The sequence below is a fragment of the Aulonocara stuartgranti genome (assembly GCF_965226115.1).
Source record: "Aulonocara stuartgranti genome assembly, chromosome: 7".
Lineage (NCBI taxonomy): Eukaryota > Metazoa > Chordata > Actinopteri > Cichliformes > Cichlidae > Aulonocara > Aulonocara stuartgranti.
Genome location: NC_138945.1, coordinates 18025129 through 18035823, shown reverse-complemented (window position 1 = coordinate 18035823; position 10695 = coordinate 18025129). Strand labels below are relative to the sequence as shown.

At 41.0% G+C, this 10695-nt stretch overlaps 1 long non-coding RNA gene across 1 annotated transcript; it reads left to right on the top strand.

Annotated features, from left to right (window-relative positions):
* Positions 1 to 473: 473 nt before the first annotated feature.
* LOC309712032 lies at positions 474 to 10206 on the top strand. The gene is made up of 4 exons (XR_014278162.1): positions 474 to 583; positions 8330 to 8429; positions 8536 to 8675; positions 8972 to 10206. It is a non-coding gene; the product is annotated as an uncharacterized lncRNA (long non-coding RNA).
* The last annotated feature ends 489 nt before the right edge of the window (positions 10207 to 10695 follow it).

The following is a 10695-nucleotide window of genomic DNA, read 5'->3' as shown; positions in this document are numbered from 1 at the left end:
GTTTTTTAATTAAGCAGCAAGGCAGAACAAAGTTGGGGCTGTATCAAGACATGCGGACTAAATCCCAATCCAACCAGACCCAGAACTGATCCGGAATTAAAACAGGACTACTGTCACGGCTGGCGGAGTGAGCCGTGTGGTGTGGAGGAAAAGGAGGACCCAAAATGCAGCAAACTGATGATACGAGTGATGTTTATTTACAAGGTGGAGGTGGCAAAAACAGGCAACGCAGCATGAGCAATTACAAACGGAAACCTAAACTGGGAGAAACTAAAGAGCAAACCTGAGACCATACAAAGGGGTGCGGGGCAGAGAGCCGCAGAGTAATGCAGGCAGATAACGCAGACGAGCCGACAAAGAACACAGACCGACACCCACTAAATATACACACACAAGGTAATCAGGTAATCACACACAGGAGGGAAGAACAGCTGAACCTAATACACATGAGGACCGGAGGAGACAGACTTTCAGAATAAGACAGGAACTCTAGGACACGAGCCTACGAAGTAAAGCAGGGAACACACGGACTGATTTACAACACAACACGGGGACAAGAACAGAGCACCAAGGACAGACACAGGTAGGGCTGAATATACACTAACTTCAGGTTCAACCCTAAACCAATACAAATCAGAACAAACACAAGGCACAAAAATGAACTTCAAGAAAACACAAAACGCTGGGTCAAAACGACCCAGGACCGTGACAACTACATCCTGTTTTTATTCCAGTTCAAAATCAGGACTACTTAGGATTTAACCAAGACAGACCCAGAATCAAAACTAGATGATAGTAGCACTAAAAATCATCATAGACCTGCACTACACTTATTTTTTAATTCTACCAAAGTACACTATTTAGATTGAGAAAAGTTTATATAATTATTCAGCCTTGTTGTGCAAACAAGCCTGCATAACTTAATAAATGTAGAATTTGAAAAATAACAAACCTAAAAAGAAACACTAGGTACGAGATACATGAGGACCTATGATACGGTGATACTTTTGGTAAACAACCATTTGACTAACATGTCTGTCTCACCTGCTCTTGTTCCATCTCTGTTCCTCTGTGGCTCTGTGTTTTGCCTTATATGCATCCACAGCTGTGCCACCAATTTACTCACATGGACTCTACTAACCTATCAGAAGCTTCTTAAGCTCAGAATGGAATCGTCTGGAGTTTTCTTATTAATTAACAATAAACTTAGTGCATATGTACTCCTAAATTTGATGAAAATAATAAAACAATAGACAGCTCTGTCTCTCTTTAACTAATTCAAAAGATATTTCAATATTTATTTATCCAAAACAAAACAAGTTTACTCTAAATTGATGTTGTACAGTAAAAATGTTCTTGTGTTTTCCATAAAGTGTATGTAAATATCTGGTTTAAACTGTGGATATACTGCTGTGTACTGAAATCCCTCTTGTTTTTCATAGAAATATACTGAACAACATACAAAGCATAATATATAAAATAACATCTACCAGAGTTTTTTCTTTGAAAGAAGCCCCTTATGTCCATTCTTGTATATCAGTACATTACTTAAACCGATTTATTTAGCCATGGAGGGTAACAACTGAAAATATGAAATAAACACACATATAAACTAAGACTCTCTAAAGAAACAGCATTGTTGTTGTTCGGCTTTTCATTTCTCCATTTGTTGATTCACTTGAAGAGCAAGTAACGTAATATGGGTCAAGTGATCAGTTTGATATCAATCTTTCGTGATTCACCGTCATATTTACATTATTTGTACAGTACGAATGATTTGCTTTGGTACCTGGTCAAACTTCAGTTCTCCTCTGTCTGCGCTTTTCCAACAGCGCACTCGCAGGCAGCAGCTCCACCGCCCCCTCGCTCAGTCGCTTAGTGCCTGAGCTCGGATCATACCAATATTAGGGGGGATTTACGCACAGTCGTAAATTCCCACAGTGTGCACTATGTGCTCCAAATATTGTGTGTAGTTTTTGTTTTATACAGTTGTCAGCCAGGCATGTAACTATGAAAAAATTACACTCCAAAAGACCCCGGGCTTCTGAAAAAACAACCCGGGCTTAAGCCCAGTAAGCCACCCCCCCCCGCTCCGCCACTGTGCTGCAAGTGTCTTGATGCATGGTCATTCATCCAGGTAATGAAATTCCTGACAGTTGATTGCATTCATCTGAATGTTGTGATCTCAGTGGGAGAAACATTTTATCACTCATTGAAAATCAGCACCTCCAAATCTGAGGCCATGGTCCTCAACTGGAAAAGGGTGGAGTGCCCACTCTGGGTCAGGGACGAGTTCCTGCCCCAAGTGGAGCAGTTTAAGTATCTCGGAGTCTTGTTCACGAGTGATAGGAGAAGGGAGCGGGAGATTGACAGGATTGGTGCTGCGGCTGCAATGATGCGGATGCTGTACCGATCCGTCGTGGTGAAGAGAGGGCTGTGAGTAAAAGCAAAGTTCTCAATTTACTGGTTGATCTACATCCCTACCGTCACCTATGGTCACGGGCTGTGGGTTGCGACGGAAAGAACGAGATCGCGGATACACGTGGCAGAAATGAGCTTCCTCCAAAGGGTGGCTGGCCTCTCCCTTAGAGATAGGGTGAGAAGTTCACCCATCAGGGAGGGGCTTAGAGTAGAGTCGCTGCTCCTCCACATCGGAAGGAGCCAGTTTAGGTGGTTTGGGCATCAAGTCTTTGTAAACAGTACTCATAGCTATTGATCAATGGTCATGACAATGTGTATATTATTGATGAAAGTAAGCTCACAGTCCATTAATTAGTCAGTGGTGCTAATTTTGGCTAGTATGTATCATTGATGAGGTTGGCAAAACCTGCAGCTGAGACTAAAGAAGTCAATTGGATGAGTGATGAAAAGTTTTTCCTGCTGAAAGCGCAGCATCTAGATAACCATAATGAAGTTTCTGCTACACGTCAAACCTTGAAGTTTCTGCTTCAAGGTTTGACATGTTGTGCATTCAGAGATGCGCTTGTTCATACCATGGCTGTAACTAGTGGTTTGTTTGAATTACTGTCTGGTCATTCTCCTCTGACGTCTGGCATCAACTGAGAACTGCACCTGAATCGATGTTTTCTCTTTTCAGGAAAGTTCCCCTAAAACCCTGTAGATGGCGGTGTGGAAAAATGCCAGCAGATCAGCATTTTCTGAGATACTCAGACCAGCCTCAGACCAGCCCCAACAAACATAATGCGCTCAAAGTCACTTAAATCACCTTTCTTCCCGATTCTGATGGGTAAAGAAAGGTGATTTAAACAGTTTGTCTTGTCTGCATGCCTACATGCATAGAGTTGTTGCCTCGTGACTAGATGATTATTAGAGATACACATGTATGTCTAATAAAGTGGCCACCATGTGTAGGTTATGTTGCACTTATAGTGCACTTCTACAACTAGCAACTTTCACACGCCCCTTGTTGTTATTCTTTCCCTCGAGATCGATAGGTCCACAGTGAACATCTGGCAGGTCAAAGGTCAAAGGAGGTTGAAGCCAGTGCAGAATGAGAGAACTCCTGCAGCGTGAACACACAAAACATTCATGTGCGGCAGACATACTGAATCTGGAATGTATGTGTGTCAGAGGTGATGACAGAGTTGCAGTGTTGCATTCAAAGATGGAAAAGAAGCAGAAATGTAGCAAGGCCTCTGCAGTTTGATGTAGAACTGAGACGGATGTAATGACCTGACCGCAGGGTGAGCAGGAGGGAGAGAGTTAAAAGGTCAGGCAGCAGATATCACTTTGGAAATGAGTTTTTGGGCTCTTGTACAGAGAAATGGTAATTCACAATCACTAGTCATACAGGAGGCAGTGAGAAAATTAGGTTAAGGTTTAAAGGTTAATTGTATCCTTGCAGGGCGTCCTTTTCTTTCTCTCCCCTTCTTTTTTTTTTTTAAATCAGGAGGAAAAAAAGAGCAGTGAACCAAATATAACGGAGTGAGAAAATACAGACAGGTGCAACAATTTCAACAGTTCATTCTCGGAAAGCTGTCGGATAACCCATCACTGCTGACAACTTTTGTAAAAACTATATTTTGCTATGAATGACAGAAAAGAAAAACATAACCTGTACTTCACATGTAACACAAAACATCCTACCCAACAGATGGAAACAATCTGAGACCAGGTAAAGAAGGTTTCGCTTTGCTTTTCTTTTTCTTGGGCGTACTCAACATCAAACCCACCACACGGGGGCAGCATTGGTTCATGCTGGCATTGCCTCTAAACATGGCCGTTATTATTACTGCAGGCAGTATATAATTTCAAACACAGAAGGTGTGGGAAATCTGTAACAAAACATTCTAAAGAAATACGAACAATGAACTCAAACCCGATCCTTAAATTCATCACCGGGGAGAACCGGACGGATCGATGTGTAGTTATGCTGAATGCTGAATCCGAAGGAGGTCAGTGATACCGCTGGAAAAACTGGTAAATCATCACAAAACATAAATGCTGCAGAGTGGTCAGTAAATATTCTTAGAAAAATATGTGCTTCACTGAATATCAGATTTTGTTTCATGCTGAGCTATTGAGCTTCCAAAGACAAATGTGTATCAAAAAAAGGGAATGGATTGAAAGCAGGAGTGAACATGGACTTAAATAGTGTGTTGTGTTAGTGTAAGCAGCCATGAAGACCTGACAGTAGATCCTGTATTTATTTAAACTATAAGTATTACATTCTTATAAAGATCTATTAATATTTGGGGTGAGTGAAACTGTTAACTGAAGCAAAACTAACAAAAACAGACAAGTGGGCAAAATGACATGCCTTAATGTCATAATGTTCATTAAATCATCTAATTTCTGTAAATAACTTTGGGAAAATATGTTGTGATTTGTTGTTATGTTGCAATTAGCTTCTAAATAATGACTAATGCACTGCTTTAAAATATTCATTAGTGTTACTGATATTCATTACCTTTATCTTTGATTACACCATGCAGTCGCATTAGAGCATGAATGGCGATCATCCCTAATTACTCCTTACAGGAAGCTCATAAATGTAAGATCATGTTTGTAATATCCTTCCATCCATTCATCAATCCGTCTGTCCTGTTGCTCAAGTTAAAGCAACAATGGCAGCAGCAGACCTGTGTGAGCTGGTAAATAATAATTGTTTATTCTGGTTCAGAGTCATTTATTATGTCTCCATCTCTGCCTCGGAGAACCGATTTTTCTGCCTCTCTGACAGGATTTCCCATGTGGGAAATGTCTTTGCGGGTGTTTTCTGCAAATGTTTGACAAATATGAAGCTATTATCACTGCACCAGATTACACTTACACATTTATTATGCACGTTTATGAATGCATGGACAGATGAGGGCCAATCTGAAGAAGTGGCAGCTGGAGCCCAGGTTGAGGAGGGAAATTGGCCTTTATCTGGAACAATCTCATTGTCCCCCCCCCCCCCAAAAGCTTGTTGCTAGTGTAGGTGAGTGTTGGAACTATAGCTGACCTCTAAATTGGGCGTTGTGCCTCAGTTCCAGGTGCAGCCAGGACCAGTACAGTGCCTATATTTCTTCAAGCAACTAATGTCAACTAATGTCAGCCTTCTTCTCCTGTTTAGGAATAAACAGCCTTTTTTGTTGTTGTGTTGCTGTCTTGAATTGCCATTTTATTATGAAGTAGGTGTGTGTGTGTGTGTGTGTGTGTGTGTGTGTGTGTGTGTGTGTGTGTGTGTGTGTGTGTGTGTGAAAAATTTAGCGTAATATACAAGTGAAGTTAACCTTGTGTGTGTGTTTGTTTGAATTTGTTCTCATGGAAACTGCAGCATGTGATGCAGGGAATGCAGTGACAGTCTCACACTTGATAAAGAGAGAAAAGCAGACGATGAAAGGAAAGCCCGTGGCTTGTTTTCATTGCAGTTCTTTGGAGGATTGTACATGTGTAAATGTCTGTGTGTACGAGTACCGCACTTTGAAATGTCATTTTTTCTTCCATTATGTAGTTCTCTTGTCAACCAAATATATCTTAAACTAGCCATCTGTGAAACAAATGAGAAATAACTTTGAATGTTTCCCTGAAAGGTCTGAATTTGTCTCATCAATACTTCAATCTGCCAGCACATCTTCAATCTTTATTTCTTCACACTATCCCTTTGCATATTTGCAGATACACTGTATTGCCAAAAGTATTCGCTCATCTGGCTTCACATGCATTTGAATTGGAGTGACATCCCATTCTTGAGGCATAGGGTTTAAAATGAGTGTGGCTAATCCTTTGCCGCTAAAACAGCTTGAACTATTTTTTTTGTCAAGGCTTTCCACAAGGTTTAGGAGTGTTTATGGGAGAGTTTGACAATACTTTATGAAGCACATTTGTGAGGTCAGACACAGATGCTGGATTAGAAGGTCTCCGCTCTCAGTCTCTGCTCTAATTCATCACAAAGGTGTTCTGTTGGGTTGAGGTCAGGACCTCCGTGCAGGCCAGTCAAGTTCTTTCACACCAAACTCACTCATTCACGTCTCTATGGAAATTACTTTGCGCACTGGTGCACAGACATGTTGAATCATTAATACTTCCTTTCACTGGCACTTTACACTTGATGCAATGCCAAACACAGATTCATCCATTGGATTGTCCGGCGGAGACCCGTCATTCATCACTCTAGAGAACACGTCCATTACTCTAGAGTCCAGTGGTGGTAAGCTTCACCCCAACTCCAACCAATGCTTTCCATTGTGCTTGGTGATGCAAGGCTTGGATACAGCTACTCGGTCATGGAAACCCATCCCAGGAAGCTCTATGCAGTGTTCTTGAGCTGAACTGAAGGCCACATGATGTTTGGAGGTCTGCAGCATTTGAAGCTGCAGAAAGTTGACAAGATCTGCGTGCACTAAGAGCCTCAGCATCCGCTGACCCCACTCTGTGATTTAATGTGACCTACCACTTTGTGGCTGAGTTGCTGTCATTTCCAATCACCTCCACTTTGTTGTAATACCACTACAATTTGACTGTTGAATATTTACTAGTGAGGAAATTTTCTGTCTGGACTTGTTGCACAGGTGTCATCCTATCACAGTGCCATGCTGGAGATGCTGAGAGCGACCCATTCTTTCACAAATGTTTGCAGAAGCAGTCTGCATGCCTAGGTGATTTTACACACCTGTGGCCATGGAAGTGATTGGAACACATGAATTCAATGATTTAGATGGGCGAGTGAATAGTTTTGGCCTGATTCATCTCCTATTCCTGGCCAGAAATTTGTTATTCTGTTTCTGCTGATCCCCACTGTGCATGTTAGTTTACTTTTATATTTTTTATAACTGATATTTTAAAGCTGAACGACCAACTAGCAGTTCACTGGCAACACATTTAATATGAAGCATTTAAACAATCTTTATAGCAACATATCAAATATTCCATCTTATCAAATGTGAATATTGGCTAATATTCAATAACATTTGGCTCTCTGTCCTGCCATCCTCACCTACAACTGGTCGTGGAAGATGGCTGCCCCTCCCTGAGCCTGGTTCTGATAAAGTCATGTTCTTGCTAAAAGGGAGTTTTTCCTTCCTGCTGTCACCAAGCATTTGTTCAAAGGGGGTTGTTTAATCAGTGAAGGTTTCTCTCTATCATTGTAGAGTCTTTACCTTACAACACAATGCACCTTGAAGTTACCTTTGTTGTGATTTGGCAATATATAAAATATAAATACTGAACATTTGAACTAAATTGAAATAATATTTGCTTTCTATGATGGTAAACTCTAATTTTTTTTTTCAAAAACTACAGTTTTCTCCTAGAATTTAATTATAATTTAGTTTAGGTACATTTTAAATGTTTCTGACCATTTGGGTAACTGTATAAGATGAGAGACAGAGAGAGAGAGAGACATTTAAATACAGTATGTTCAAATTACAACTACATATGTAACATGTGAGACAGATGAGAAGATGGATAATAAAAGCTCTCCTTTAGTAGTGGAAACGTCAAACAAATCTACCCTTAATCAATTTAAGTAGACCAAAAAATATACTGTAAACCCGGAGCTATTAAACCTTCTTTGTCCGGTTGGTCTTGGATAAAATCCTATCAGAATCTGAAGGATACTACAAAAAAAAGAGATTACTTTTTACTGGGAAAACAGAAAAAGGTGCGTGGGGGTGGGGTGGGTTGTACAAGGCCGAATCTTTGTGTAGCTCATATTCAGCCGCTGATTACAGCAGGAAATGATGCTGTCCAATTGGATGGGAGCCTGATTGTTGCCGCACTTGTATCTGCAGAGAGGGATATATGCTTTGCAAAAGGGCAGGCAGATTCTGTGTGTTTTCTTTTTTTCCTTTTTTTCCCTGAGTGAATAATCCTCTCTTTCCAGTCCCTTGCTACTCCTCGGAAGTGAAGTCTGTTCCGGAAAGGCTGGCTGAGTGGGTAGTGTCAGTATCCAGGTGTCAGCGGTATACTTTCGCTGTGTGAAGGTTGAGAGCATGTAGGGATTAGTGGGAAGTGGTGTTTGAAGTGGGTATTACCTTTTTTATTCACCTCGTGTGTATCTTTTCTTTATTTGCTGGTGTGCCCAAGCAGCTGGAGAGAGTGTCTTGTCAGGGCACAGCAGAGGGGGAGAGAGGGGGAGGCCGAGCCAAACGTATTCATTCTGGTACCTTCGGCTGCATAAAGGGATGCACAAACAGGTCTGCTTCCATGATACAGATGCACTCGTTGTGGTATGTATGTAATTTGTAAATGCATTTGTGACTTAAATTACTGACAATTCAAACTGTTTTATTTGCTTTCATCTGCAATTAAAGGTTTTAAGTTTATGGCAAATTTAAACGTAGGATGCCACTCCGGAGCAATAGGAACGAGCTGTAAACACAGCAATATTACATTCGCACGTTTAAGGGTGACAAATTTGTTAGCAAACAGACGCTAGCATCCAGCAGATGCAGGGAGATGTTAGATGTTAACAGTTTAAAACCGTGAATAAAAAAGTCCACTCTCTGTTTTCATTTTTCCTCAGCTGGGGTTTGCATCACCTGCCTCGGGAGATATATGGCACTTCATCTACTAAATGCTCAACAGGTTCACTTGGCGGCCACTAATATTTGCTTGCCTTTTGTTCCGGTGACAGGCAGCCAGTGCGCAATTGTTTTTTAGAGCCTTTCCTGCTGAAACAGCTACCCGCTGAGTCCATTACGTGCCCTTTAGCACCTTTCAATGAAAAATCATTCTCTGTATTGTGCTTGTCACATCAACAAAAGCTGTTGAGAGATTTGTTTCTGCTCTTATCCAAATGTTCAATGTTAAGCTTTCTCAGTATTTACAGAATCAAAATAAAGAAGGTTAAAAAGTCTTTAGTCACAAAACACCAGCAAACATTCAGGTCCTAGACTTTCCCCTGGCAGCAATAGTCCAGCTAATACATGCTGGATAATATAAACTGTACTTACCTGTCTAAGAGAAAAACAACTCTGCTTTAGTTTTTATTCCTCTCGTCTCTTTCACTTCCTTTCCTCTCCCAATAGAAATTCCAGTCGATTGTTGTCTATGAGCTGACTCTGTCGTTGCCAAATTGCAAGCCATGCTATATTTTTTTTGTTTTTTTGCAACTCGGGATTGAATGACCCCTCTATCATCTTTTGCATTACACACCTGTCATCGTGATGGTTTCTGAGTCCATGGAAGGAAGTGGAAATTTTACGACCTGAGGAAAGATATTAAGCACAATATAGAAATCAAGCCATTGCTTCCGAGGGAAGAAGCAGTTGCAGTGAAGGCTGGTCAAGGTGAGGTCAGCGGATTATTCTTTCCTTCTTGAAGCCCAGAAGAATTCCCTTCATCTTTAGATAGAAAACTTTAGATAGATACCACGAAGAAAAGGTTAAAACAACAACAACAAGAAAAATAGATTATGGATACATTCCTGTCATGGCTCACCCTGCAGTGCATTGAGTCAGCTCTCCTCAGGGTGTCTAATGACCCTCAGATGGCTGTGGGTTCTGGTAATTGTGCAGTGTTGTTTTGACTGACCTCTCTTGGCAGTTTTGACACACAGAAATATATGTTTCTCGTGCATCGCCACTGGTCTCTTCCACGAGTTTCACCTTAAGACGAATGATATTTCATTCTAAAGTCTTCTCACTCCTCCCTCTTCACGTCCCATGAAGCAACACTTCGTTTTTATGGCAGTGTTAATTATTTTAATGCTTGGTTTTATTATCCAAAAACAAGAACTAAACAAGACAGATGCCCTTAATGAACCCTCTCCATCTACATACTCATTGTCATAGTTTATCATTATTGTATTAGTTTGTATTATTGCTTTACTTAAAACATGAAAACTGTAAAATGCTGCTGTTCCTACTGGAAATGTATTACCTATAATAAACTATTTGCCCTGGTTAGAGGTCTCAAGGCTGTTCTGGAAGCTTCCATTTCTCCTGTTTTCAATTTGTGCAAATCTCTTTACACAGAAGTCTGCTTTTTTGGGGTTTTTTTGGGGGGGGTTGTCAGCTCTGTCTCTTCCGCTGTCAAATCAGACCTTCAAGCTCCTGACTGGGAAGGGAGCTCATGTCTGATACAGGTTTCCCTTCAGTCACATTTTTTAAAAAGCGTTTTCAAATTACTACACAGTCCTACACCCGCTAACGTATTTGGCATTCCAATTAATCCCCCCCCCCCCAGGGCTGGACTGGGACAAAAAAAATCGGCATTTTGACTAGAGACCGGCCCACCAAAAATGTG